This window comes from Schistocerca piceifrons, chromosome 2 (assembly GCF_021461385.2).
Source record: "Schistocerca piceifrons isolate TAMUIC-IGC-003096 chromosome 2, iqSchPice1.1, whole genome shotgun sequence".
Taxonomy (NCBI): Eukaryota; Metazoa; Arthropoda; class Insecta; order Orthoptera; family Acrididae; genus Schistocerca; species Schistocerca piceifrons.
The window spans coordinates 331,167,856-331,181,894 of NC_060139.1; positions in this window are offsets into that span (position 1 = coordinate 331,167,856).

The following is a 14,039-nucleotide window of genomic DNA, read 5'->3' on the forward strand; positions in this document are numbered from 1 at the left end:
CTGAGCTTCATTGCTTTCTATTAGGGCTTGGAGCTCTGGTTCTTTCCCAACGCAGCTACGATAATTTACAATACCGATTGTTTCTACAACTAACTTGCTGTGTTTCATCTGCCCCGTTTTAGATGGACGCCCTTTCTGTGGTTCCCTGAGGCCCTCTAACTTAAAAAACCGCCCAGTCCCTTCCACACAGCCCCCGCTACCCGTGTAGCCGCTTTCTGTATGTAGTGGACTCCTGACCTATTAAGCAGAACCCGGAAACCAACCACCCGATGGCGCAAGTCAAGGAATTGCAGCCTACACGGTCCCAGGACTGCCTGAGCCTCTGATTCAGACGCTACACTTGGCTCTGCACCAAAGGACCACAGTCAGTACTATCGACGATGCTGCAGTGGTGAGCTCCGCCTTAATCTCGCAAGCAAGACTGGCGGTCTTTACCATATCCGCTAGTCACCCAAAACCAGAGAGAATCTCCTCCGATCCTAAGCGACATACGTCATTGGTACTGACATGAGCCACCACCTGCAGTTGGCTGCACAGTGTACTCTTCATGGCATGCGGAAGCAGCCTTCCACATCTGGAATGACTCCCCCCAGTATGCACACGGAGTGCACACTGGCTTCCTTCCCCTCCTTGGAACCCATGTTCCCAAGGGGCCCATTACGCGCCTAACGTTGGAGCTCCCAATTACCAGAAAATCCACCCTCTGTGAACACCCAGACCTTGCGGGCCGAGAGGCTTCCTCCAGAACAGAGTGGAAGACTGCATCCGGCTCAGGGACATCGTCAGCCACAGATAACGCCCGAAACCTGTTCGTCAAACGAACTGGGGAGGCCCTCCGATCGGCCTTTCGGAAAGTTTTTCGCTGCCTGCCAGACTTTGGAATGATCTCCCACTCGACCATGGGTGAGGGGTCAACCTCAGTGCAGGCAGTACCCGGGGCGGCCACAGCAGTGCACCGAACGGGGGACACGTGGGATGTGCTCGACGTCTCTCACATCCCCGCATCTGCCTCCCACAGTGATGCCCCTTGGCAGCAGTCTCAAGCTGTGTGACGGAAGCCAACGCAGCCTAGAGTTGTGAGCGAAGTGTAGCCAACTCAACTTGCATCTGTGCACAGCAATCACAGTTCTTATCCATTATTGCAGTCGCTCCTGTTTGAAGCTCGTAAAAATATACAGTAAACGAACGGTATACTCAGCTTATTAGCAGTAGGAATTCGAAGTGCTCTCTCACTAACCGTCTAAACGACACTGAGCTACACTAACGAAAACAAACAAAAGCCTGTACAATTCGAGCGTCGATGTAAGGGTCGATAGCAACGGCGGGACGGCACGCTACACTGTTATTAAAATAAAAGCTTGTGCCTAGTAGGCATCTGAACACACAAGAAATTACAAAAATAATCTAGTAACTACACTGGTACCCGTAAATAAATAAGTCGCTCCTGCTGGAAGCCCGTAAAAATATGCAACAAACGAACGGTGTAGTCGCCTTCTTAGCAGCAGGAACACGAGGTGCTCTGTCACTGATGGTCTATCCGACACTGAGCTACACTAACCAAAACAAACAAAAGCCTGTACGATCCGTGAGTCGATGCGAGGGTCGATAGCAACAGCGGTACTGTACACTACACTGTTATCAAAATAAAAGCTTGTGCGTAGTAAGCACTCGAACACGCAAGAAATTACAAAAATAATCTAGTAAGTCGTTCCTGCTAGAAACTCGTAAAAATGTACAACAAACGAACGGTGTACTCTCCTTCTTAGCAGCAGGAACACGAGGTGTTCTGTCACTGACGGTCTATCCGACGATCCGACGATTTGTTATAATTAAACGTCTCGTAATGACAAATTGGCAGTTAAAGCCTTCATGAGAGTGTCGTTACAGAACAAATGCTGAAATTTCGCAGGTTCACCGTGATGTCGTGGCTATAAATGTAGGGTTACGAAGCGTAAAATATCTGGTTTGCGTCCTGCAGTGTCCACATTTCTTTTTTCTTTTTCTCCTTCACATTTCTGAAACGTTCTGGGACTTCCCCGTTAATTTAATAGAAGTATGTCCTGTAATATTTGATACTGTGTATATGTAAGAATGGTCTTTCTCTCTGCTCTCTCTATACACATCTGTGAACGACGTAACTTCGAGGTTAACGTTACGTGCAGTAAAGAAAAAGCATAGCATCCAGCACTGTCTCCTTACGAGGAACTTATGAGTCCGAGGTCGCAAATTCAGTCTTTAGTAAGAATCATCTAAAAGTGTTGTTAACGATTATGACAGGAAAAATAATAGCTGCTAATAACTCAGGAGGGCGACAGAAAATGAGTGTCCAGGAAATGTAGAGATCAACCTTCTGTTAGTTGTACGTACTACACTTCACAAAATGGACATATTCGACATTCAAGAAATGTTCAAAACAAACCATTAACTTGCGCCGTGAACAACGAATGAAAAATGGCGCACCAAAGTTATCACAGAGCTTCGCACCATCAAAATCGAAGGCGAACTCCTTGGGAGTTACAAACCGTGCGGGACGTTCGGCTAGGTATCAACTCTAACAGAATGCATATGGAATCATATTGGTGTAACGGGACGATGAAAACTCGTGGAATGTGATGGCGTGCACCCGGATGTGAGACAGTCTGTCGTGGAGCTTATAGTGAAACAGGCTATCCTTTAAGGCGTAGCTGCAGGTAGTGCTGTAATATGTTTTGTAGACACTGAGAAAAGAAACATCCAGAGACTGAATTTGTCCAGTGGTTCCAGGTGGTATGAATTGCAATATCACACAAGTTTCAGGAGGGATAGTTTGCACGAAAGGAGTATGATTTTTATAAGCAGACTAGGAATCAACCAAAAGCAAGTTATTTCGACCTGCTGTTGGCCAAAAGCAGTGGTCATACCATAGGTTGGTTGTTTGGGGAAGGAGACCAGACAGCGTGGTCATCGGTCTCATCGAATTAGGAAAGGATGGGGAAGGAAGTCGGCCGTGCCCTTTCAGAGGAACCATCCCGGGATTTGCCTGGAGTGATTTAGGGAAATCACGGAAAACCTACATCAGGATGGCCGGTCGCGGGATTGAACCGTCATCCTCCCGAGGTCATCCATTTTCCCACTCTTGCTTGCTGTGACGCAAGTGTTCCCCACTATCCTTGCAAGATCACGCACACGATAATGAATCGAAGGAGGCAGAGCACGTCCAACTTCTCGCAGTACAATAAATAACTTTCTAGCCAATTTAGGATCCAGATTAACATTCGATATAATTCTATACGAATGCGTTAAGGCATTGAAGTTAGTTGACCTTGACACAATTGCCTTGGTTCCTCTGATTTCCAGGATTCCTTTCGTATGCATTTCCTTTTCTGATCCCGACTAGTCGGAGTTGAAAACAAATTCCTTACTGGGCGAGGGGATAAATTTCTATATTTCATTAACAAACTTTCAGGCCAATTCCGCAGTTCGCTGTGCATCGTCAAGTTGACGCCTTGTTTGATATTTCGTTATCTTGCGTCTTCCAGTTCTGTAGCAGTGTTTGCAGTTACGCAACCAACCACTGCTTTCCTTGAGATCACTGTAATCTATATAGCGCGAAATCTGATGGCATGACGTAGAGTCACTAACATGCACATCCTGTAAAATTCTGTCCAGCATCATAGAATATCCGTAGTTTTTCTTAAGCACTACACGGTCATATTGTTACAGACTTATTTGAAGTATGATCATATTTTTTTTTTTTTTACTATGCACTAGGCACTTAAAGTAGTAAAGGAGTTTTGCTATTTGGGGAGCAAAATAACTGATGATGGTCGAAGTAGAGAGGATATAAAATGTAGGCTGGCAATGGCAAGGAAAGCGTTTCTGAAGAAGAGAAATTTGTTAACATCCAGTATTGATTTAAGTGTCAGGAAGTCATTTCTGAAAGTATTCGTATGGAGTGTAGCCATGTATGGAAGTGAAACATGGACGATAAATAGTTTGGACAAGAAGAGAATAGAAGCTTTCGAAATGTGGTGCTACAGAAGAATGCTGAAGATTAGATGGGTAGATCACATAACTAATGAGGAAGTATTGAATAGGATTGGGGAGAAGAGAAGTTTGTGGCACAACTTGACCAGAAGAAGGGATCGGTTGGTAGGACATGTTCTGAGGCATCAAGGGATCACCAATTTAGTACTGGAGGGCAGCGTGGAGGGTAAAAATCGTAGAGGGAGACCACGAGATGAATACGCTAAGCAGATTCAGAAGGATGTAGGTTGCAGTAGGTACTGGGAGATGAAAAAGCTTGCACAGGATAGAGTAGCATGGAGAGCTGCATCAAACCAGTCTCAGGACTGAAGACCACAACAACATGCAGTGGATGTTCTTCCATGTTGCTTGGACAACGATTGTCCTTTACTATGTTTCACTGCAGACGGGATTTGTGGCTTCCTGTCTGATAGGGATGGTGAACTACATGGCTCGATACCCTCGTTAATCACTATCGCCCTCAATGTATTCCTCATGTACATGTCCGCACAGTGGAGCGCATACGACACACACATTCTACCTCCTCATCTTGCATAAACGCCAGTATTGTATCTGCCACTTCATTCCCACTCTGTGAAATTCTTTGGGTTCCTTTCTGACGAAATGCCAATTTTGGCAACTATTGTTGTAGATATAAAGCCGTGTTTGCTTTGTTTACTGTTACTGTTGCTCTGCTTTGTGTCAACACCACTAGAACTGCAGCACAGTTGTTACTCTTCGACTAAGCAGTTCAACTAAGTACTGTAGCCTCATGCTGTTTCCATTAGTAGCCAATATTGTGGTTACATGACAGGCAACATGTGGAGCGTCGAATGCCGTGAACCTCATAGGCCTTTTGCGACTCCGCACTCAAGGGGTTCCTTGTTAGCTGACTGTCGATGGATAGCTCTTTCCATCTTCGAAATGACGTCACGTGTGTACCTAATCTTGTGAACTGTACATTAGCAACATGCCACTCTGTGTGGCCGTCTAGTAATGGTGCCATAGCATAAAGCATAAACGAATTATTGCGTGCGTAATTTGATATTTCAACTGTTTGTCTGCTGTCTTCAGTTTCAGTACTAGGCAGATCCACCATTAGATGCAAGGTTTGAACCCTCTTATTGAATTTACGGTGGACCAGGACTTCCCAGAATTTTCTGACACATCTGCCATTAGCCTATGTCAGAGAAAATTATTGTAAGTCTGACGCAAGGGCCATCTAATGGATGCACGACTTGATATGGTTTTCTCTTTCGGCTTCCTTGCAGTCTTTTCTTTTATAGCGGCAGTGTAATAGCATGTTTTTTCACAGAATTCTTCGAATGACACAGTAAGATCAGAATGAGTCTTTGCCGCATTTTATAATTTTACTTGGAACGCACTTACCTAGAACGTAGTTTACACTCATGTTACAAAAGTCATGGGATACCTCAAAAATGGCTCTGACCACTATGGGACTTAACATCTGAGGTCATCAGTCCCCTAGAACTTAGAACTACTTAAACCTAACTAACCTAAGGACATCACACACAACCACGTCCGAGGCAGGATTCGAACCTGCGACCGTAGCGGTCGCCCGGTTCCAGACTGAAGCGCCTAGAATCGCTCGGCCAAACCGGCCGGCTGGGATACCTCCTAATATCGTGTCGGACCTCCTATCGCCCAGCGTATGCAGCAGTTCGACTTGCCATGGACTCAACAAGTCGTCGGAAGTCTCTTGCAGAATTATTCGGCCATGATGCCTCTACAGCCATCCATAATTGCAGAAGTGTTGCCGGCGCAGGATTTTGTGCACTAACTGACCTCTCAGTAATGACCCACAAATATTCGATACGTTGCCAAGTCATTCGCTCGAACTGTCCAGAATGGTCTTCAAATTGTAACCTCCCCCTCACTTATCGACCTTAATGAAAGTGAAAAATTAAACCGCGTGTACCTAATGGGAATTTGGGAAAAGCAATCGTCACCGAAGTTTATCTGTCGGTAAAGAGGGAGGAAAGGGTTACATCTAAATGAAAGGATAAATGCAAATGAAACTGGTGGAAATTAATTTTGAAAAGGGGTAAAGTTAATAAAGAAAGTAAATGTGCGGCCGTTATGTTAACAAGTAACTAGCGGTAATTAGATATTTGAGATTTGGGGAAAATTACGGTCGCCAGTCCTATGGACAATTACTATAGTAACTGAAAAAGAAAGGTTATTGCACATATAATTAGCACTAGAAGCGTGGCAACTGAAGGTTGACACGTGTAGTGTGAAAACTGAATGTTTGTCAGAAGTAATAAATTTCGCTACACTCTGACTTAATATAGCAAAAGAATTAATAAAACCGAAAAATTGAAAGTTAATTTAGTGACTGAAATTAATAGTGAGCTTTGTTTCTGAAGCACATCGAAATTCAGTAAAATACGGTTAGTCTTAGGCTACCTCAACAATCGTTTCAAAAGCTACTTGAATCTACGCAATTCTGAAATAAGAGATTTAACTTTGAACTTGAATTAAATGATTCTGAACAAATAACAATAGTAAAATTTAGTATGTACCAAGCTGAGCTGCAGTCACAGGTAAGCTAAAATATGGCAACAAAACTCGCACTCTTAATTTGTGCTTGTGTAATCTAAATATTGTAGCCAGCTATGAATACTTTAACTGAATTTTGAACTTAAAGCAGTGAAATGGAATGATATTACTTTAATGCTGGCGTATTAATTTCAACGACACTCGGGTTCATTCCGGAAAAAAAGGGACCCTGCTTGGGAATGCAATTGGGACAATGAGCAACAAAGGTTCATGCTAAGTTGCTGTAATTTTGTGATGCAATAATTTTAAGCTGAAGTCTGCCGTACAGCTCTGAAACTTTACGTGCTTTTAGTCTTCCTCGCCGATCGAGGAGGTGGCGACAGTCACTCATTGTCGGCCGTCGCTGTTGCAGAAGCTGGATGTTGGCGCGCCTTCTTCTCGACACGATCACCAGGCGAAACGGGCACTTGATGTGTGTCAGCTAATGCTTCCCGTCCGCGACACCGTGCTAGAAACTATCATATCAAGTCGAGCGCAATTACATGCTCCAAACCCCGGAAGCGCGGCAACTCGCGGGAGCGTCACACAACACACCTGCTCCACTGCCCTACTCGAGCCAGACTCCCCCTCTGCCCGCGCTCCACGCGACAAAGTTAACCCTACCAAACATCCTAAACACTTTGGTTCTCCACACGACCTATCGATGTATTCGTTCGATAGCATAGTTTTCCCTAGGCCAGACCCAGCGTATAAATACAAATAATATTCACAAAACAAACCAATTATACATCGACATAAATGCACACACACACATATATATATATATATATATATATATATATATATATATATATATATATATATATATGTTGTTGTTGTGGTCTTCAGTCCTGAGACTGGTTTGATACAGCTCTCCATGCTACTCTATCCTGTGCAAGCTTCTTCATCTCCCAGTACCTACTGCAACCTACATCCTTCTGAATCTGCTTAGTGTATTCATCTCTTGGTCTCCCTCTACGATTTTTACCCTCCATGCTGCCCTCCAATGCTAAATTTGTGAGCCCTTGATGCCTCAAAACATGTCCTACCAACCGATCCCTTCTTCTAGTCAAACTGTGCCACAAACTTCTCTTCTCCCCAATCCTATTCAATACCTCCTCATTAATTACGTGATCTACCCACCTTATCCTTAGCATTCTTCTGTAGCACCACATTTCGAAAGCTTCTATTCTCTTCTTGTCCAAACTAGTTATCGTCCATGTTTCACTTCCATACATGGCTACACTCCATACAAATACTTTCAGAAACGACTTCCTGACACTTAAATCTATATTCGATGTTAACAAATTTCTCTTCTTCAGAAACGATTTCCTTGCCATTGCCAGTCTACATTTTATATCCTCTCTACTTCGACCATCATCAGTTATTTTACTCCCTAAATAGCAAAACTCCTTTACTACTTTAAGTGTCTCATTTCCTAATCTAATTCCCTCAGCATCACCCGATTTAATTTGACTACATTCCATTATCCTCGTTTTGCTTTTGTTGATGTTCATCTTATATCCTCCTTTCAAGACACTGTCCATTCCGTTCAACTGCTGTTCCAAGTCCTTTGCTGTCTCTGACAGAATTACAATGTCATCGGCGAACCTCAAAGTTTTTACTTCTTCTCCATGAATTTTAATACCTACTCCGAATTTTTCTTTTATTTCCTTTACTGCTTGCTCAATATACAGATTGAATAACATCGGGGAGAGGCTACAACCCTGTCTCACTCCTTTCCCAACCACTGCTTCCCTTTCATGCCCCTCGACTCTTATAACTGCCATCTGATTTCTGTACAAATTGTAAATAGCCTTTCGCTCCCTGTATTTTATACCTGCCACCTTCAGAATTTGAAAGAGAGTATTCCAGTTAACATTGTCAAAAGCTTTCTCTAAGTCTACAAATGCTAGAAACGTAGGTTTGCCTTTTCTTAATCTTTCTTCTAAGATAAGTCGTAAGGTTAGTATTGCCTCACGTGTTCCAACATTTCTACGGAATCCAAACTGATCTTCCCCGAGGTCCGTTTCTACCAGTTTTTCCACTCGTCTGTAAAGAATTCGCGTTAGTATTTTGCAGCTGTGACTTATTAAACTGATAGTTCGGTAATTTTCACATCTGTCAACACCTGCTTTCTTTGGGATTGGAATTATTATATTCCTTTGTATTCCTTTTTGCCTGCTTCATTTACTGCATTTTTATATTTTCTCCTTTCATCAATTAAATTCAATATTTCTTCTGTTACCCAAGGATTTCTATTAGCCCTCGCCTTTTTACCTACTTGATCGTCTGCTGCCTTCACTACTTCATCTCTCAGAGCTACCCATTCTTCTTCTACTGTATTTCTTTCCCCCATTCCTGTCAACTGTTCCCTTATGCTCTCCCTGAAACTCTCTACAACCTCTGGTTCTTTCAGTTTATCCAGGTCCCATCTCCTTAGATTCCCACCTTTTTGCAGTTTCTTCAGTTTCAATCTGCAGTTCATAACCAATAGATTCTGATAACGACGTCCTCTTGAGTAGTCCCCGCCCGGAGATCCGAATGGGGGACTATTTTACCTCCGGAATATTTTACCCAAGAGGACGCCATCATCATTTAATCATACAGTAAAGCTGCATGTCCTCGGGAAAAATTACGGCTGTAGTTTCCCTTGCTTTCAGCCGTTCGCAGTACCAGCACAGCAAGGCCGTTTTGGTTAATGTTACAAGGCCAGATCAGTCAATCATCCAGACTGTTGCCCCAGCAACTACTGAAAAGGCTGCTGCCCCTCTTCAGGAACCACATGTTTGTCTGGCCTCTCAACAGATACCCCTCCGTTGTGGTTGCAGCTACGGTACGGCCATCTGTATCGCTGAGGCACGCAAGCCTCCCCACCAACGGCAAGGTCCATGGTTCATGGGGATATATATATATATATATATATATATATATATATATATATATATATATATATATAGTAAAACAATTACAATACATAAAGACACAGAAATGTCATATCTTCAGGTAAAAAAAAAATAAGGAAAAATCTATCGTACAGTAGATGGAAATAGAAGGATATGCATTTCTGGCGTTACAAAATCACTCGTGCACAATTGTGGCCGGTGACATTGTGCGTTGTCATCCACAAAAAATTTCTACCGCTGTTTGGGCACATGAAGTCCATGGCTGCAAATGGTCTCCAAATAGCCGATCACAACCATTTCCAGTCACTAGTCCATGCCCCACAGCCCACACCACTGTGGAACCACCACCAGCTTGCACAGTGCTTTGTTGACAGCCTGGGTCTATGTCTTCGTGGGGTCTGCACCGCACTCAAACCCTACCATCAGTTCTTACCAACTGAAATCGGGACTCTTCTGACTAGGCCACGGTTTTCCAGTCGCCTAGGGTCCAAACGACATGGGCATGAGCCCAGGAGAGGCGCTGCAGGTGATGCCGCGGCGTTAGCAAAGGCACTCGCGTCGGTCATCTACCGCCACAGCCCAAATTTCGCAGCTCTATCCTAACAGATACGTTCGTCATACGTTCCGCATTGATTTCTAGCCGTGTTGCCTGTCTGTGAGCACTGGGTTGGGTTGTTTTGGGGAAGGAGACCAGACAGTGAGGTCGTCGGTCTGTGAGCACTAACAACTACACGCAAACATCGCTGCTCTTCGAGGTTAAGTGAAGGTCGTCGACTGCTTTGTTGTCCAATATGAGAGGTAATGCCTAAAATTTGGTATTCTCGGCACTCTCTTGACACTGTGTATCTCGGAATACTGGATTCCCGACTATTTCCGAAATGGAATGTCCCACACGTCTAGCTCCAGCTACCACTGCGCCTTCAGAGTCTGTTACTTCACGTAATGCGGTCATAATGACGTCGGAAACCTTTTCACATGAATTACCTGAGAGCGAATGACAGCTCCGCCAATGTACTGCCCTTTTATACCTTATGTGCACGACACTACCGTCATTTGTATAAGTGCATATCGCTATCCCACGACTTTTGTCTCCTCAGTGTATAATGTATATCAAGTTTAACCAGCATTGTTCTTCGTTTGCCAGACATAAACTAAATGTTCTCATTTCGTCCTTTAATTAAGTTGGTAGTGACTATCAATTTGACGAATCATAAATGCTCTCCTAGCTTTCGAGATGATCTTTTCGCTTTTGGTGACTACTGTCCCTGTAATGCCATTATGCTCAACAATACGTGACTCCTCAGTGACATTTTCGAAAAGATTGTGCCTGTTAGTAGCCAGGAGATGCAAAATATTTCTTCCGCGTGTTGGTTATCTGTCTAGTCGTTCAAGGCAGATGTCGAGACAATGTATTCAGTATTACTTCGCAAAACTGTTTTGTCCTTACCGCCTCTAACGGATTCGTGGTTTTTCCAGTAGATTCTACGTCGTGTCAGGACATTTTAGGTGAGCAGAATTCGCCTAGGTGGGTTCTGGGGTATTCTACTGTTGAGAACGAAGCAATCTCTGAAATGCAGAGAGTACCAGGTTGTGTAGTTCAAATCTACTTGTAAGTTTGCGGTTGATGTCATTCCCGCCACATGCTTTTATATTTTTCCCATGCAGTGAGATTTGAAGGCAGGGGTCCGACTGACAGGTCCTTCCTCTACAGGACAAGAGATATGTCCTCGCATCAAGTCTATTCAGCCCAGAATAAAAGGAAATTCTTTCGGAAAACTTGGCATGAAGCAGAAGATGAGCTTCGCAAGTATACCTGCAGAAAAATCGCTACTTTGAACTAAGGCTCAAGACTCTATTTAACGGGAATAAATTTTGGAAAAAAATTTACCCGGAAAACACTAATGAATCCGTACAATCCGCCATTTTTAACCAACACTCCAATGACTCATTTGTATTCCAGAATGTTTCTGCCTAAGTTCTGTTGTTGCTTCGATTAGCTCACTTTTAACAACTCTATTGAACTTCTTCACGCAATATTTGTTTTTCTTGTTTGTTGGAATACCATTTAGAACAGAAAAATCTTGAAGGACATTTCAACTACGTGCAATTATCTTTTTTTTATTGGCTTCATTACTTTAGCTTATCGATAACCGTTATCTAATTTCCTCTGTAACATAGCCTTGTTATAACTGTTGCGAGTGGCGTGATAATCTTGTACTCTTACTTAAGCAAACATCACTTTGTTACGTAACTACCAACTAATGCCCATTTCCAATGGATACATAATGGCAGTAGGTCAGGGATGTTGGACACTCGTTGACAGTGAGTGCTGAAGATATGTTTAAGGCGATTTTTATGATGTTTCATTTACGTTTCCGGCATTCAGCACAGTAAACAGAGAATTAATTTTTACATTTTACATACTTCAACTACTCAGACACCCACTTCTTCACTTCCATTTACAAGAAAGATATTAACTAGTTCCAATTCAAAAATAGATCCAATAATTGTTCCTCTTAAACGAAATATTTATGTCACTCAGCTGAATATTTCAGTTTTTATTAAACCACTAGTTTTGATATTTTATCTTATAAGGGGTATTTTTTGATTCCGGCCTGCAACATTGTTTACTCAAATCTATATGATTAACGCTATTTCATTTCGAGCGACTTTTCCATCTCAGTTAATCAGTGAGTCAAAACGAACGTTGCTAGATTTCTGCTATGGGTATATGGCGCAGTCAATTTATAAACTGTTCACTCTTTCTTTACAGGGAACCACTGACAGAAAAGATTGTAAAATTTAAAGGAAAGCAACAAATGAATTTGTTTTGTTCCAGAATCTTATTTGGCGTTTTCCACTGTTTGAGGGGAAATAATCAAGGCATAATCCTTTTAATCTTTCTGGTACACGAACCTCTTGAGTTTAAACAGACATATGTATCCTGTATCGGATCTACAACTTGTGGATGTGTTTCTTGATTTGTAGCTCCCATAGTCCAAATATGACGATGTGGAACGACTGGTCTACGTATATTTTCAGTCGTTTCATTCTGTGCCTTTATCGGGGAGTGGCTGTTAATCAGCTTATGATCAGTAATTTAAAATATGATTAAAATAAAGTTGGCCATTTGGGAATGTGACAGATTGTAATGGTGATTTCTGATGCTGATGCAGAATAGTGTCGGGTAGCAAGTGTATATAGTGAGATCTCATCATCAGAAAATTATCTCGAAAATTTCCTTTGTCATTGTTGCACGGAGTAACAGCAAGTGGTCAGACTATGCAGTACACAGTCTCACTTGCACAGTACCGATTTCGGATCTCAAGCATCTATTTTTAAGTTCCCTACGACATGGTTAGACCTAACGTTACTAACATTAATGTGCAAACTGTGCAAGAAATCCACTTATTCAAGCGTAATAGACCTGAAATCCAAGTTGAAAATGAGAAAAGAAAATTGAGAACTAAGTCGACCTGATGTCCTTCTTCTTCTTCTTCTTCTTGTTTGTGTTAATTCCGTCTAGTACGGGCTCCACTGTACCCAAAACTGTGAAATTTATTTTATTTAATTCTTTCGGTTAGATGCAGTCATCAGGTACCTAAGTGAGGGAAGTTACGTCCGCCATCTGTCAGTCTTTATGTAAACTGTGTTCTGTTTGTGATCGTATTTTAACTGTTTGTGTGCCGTATTTTCTGAAGTTGAGAACCAGTTGCCTAAAAGAGTGTGGGAAACTGCCTGCAAAACACACTCAGACTGGCCTGTGTACAAGCCCACTTTCATTAACCCGCCGTGCGGATTCGATAAGTGCGTGGTTCACTTCCCTGTCTCGCAAGTTAGCGCGCTGCACGTCTTGCTGTACGAACTGGTAGTCGACCTGACATGGTATCATCAATTTTTCATGGGCCAATTGTGGAGGGATAGCGATAATTCTGAGCGTAGTCTTGTGACGGAGTACTTACTTATTATACGAAGTGTGCGAGAAAAACAATGGGACTGATTTTTTTATCTACCGAAGTTTTTATTTTTTCAAACAATAATATTGCCCCTTTCAAGTAGTCCCCTTCGACAGCTATACACCGACGGAGTCTTCACAGTCTTGGTAGCAGTGCTGAAAGGCTTCAAGTGGTAGAGCCTTGAACATGTCGTTCACATCGCTTTGAATGTTCTCCAGAGTCCCAAAACGACGTCCTTTTAAGGCATTTTTCAATTTCGAGAAAAGAAAAAACCTACAAGGACTCAGATCAGGTGAATAGAGGGGCTGTGGAACAACAGGTATGCTTTTTGAGGTCAATAGTTCCGTGATGGAAGTGACCGTGTTACATTGGGCGTCGTCGTGATGCAGCATCAATTGCCTACAATGCATGGTCTCACTCGGTGCGCTCATTTCCTTTCAAGGACGTATTTGTAAAACACTTAGTCGACAGTTTGTCCTGAAGGAACACGATACCCGTACTGTCAAAAAAGCAAATGAGTACTGTTTTGATCTTTGATTTGCTCATTCGAGCTTCTTCGATCAGGGTGAGTGCCACTCCTCACTTTGCCGCTGCCGGCCTAAGTGACCGA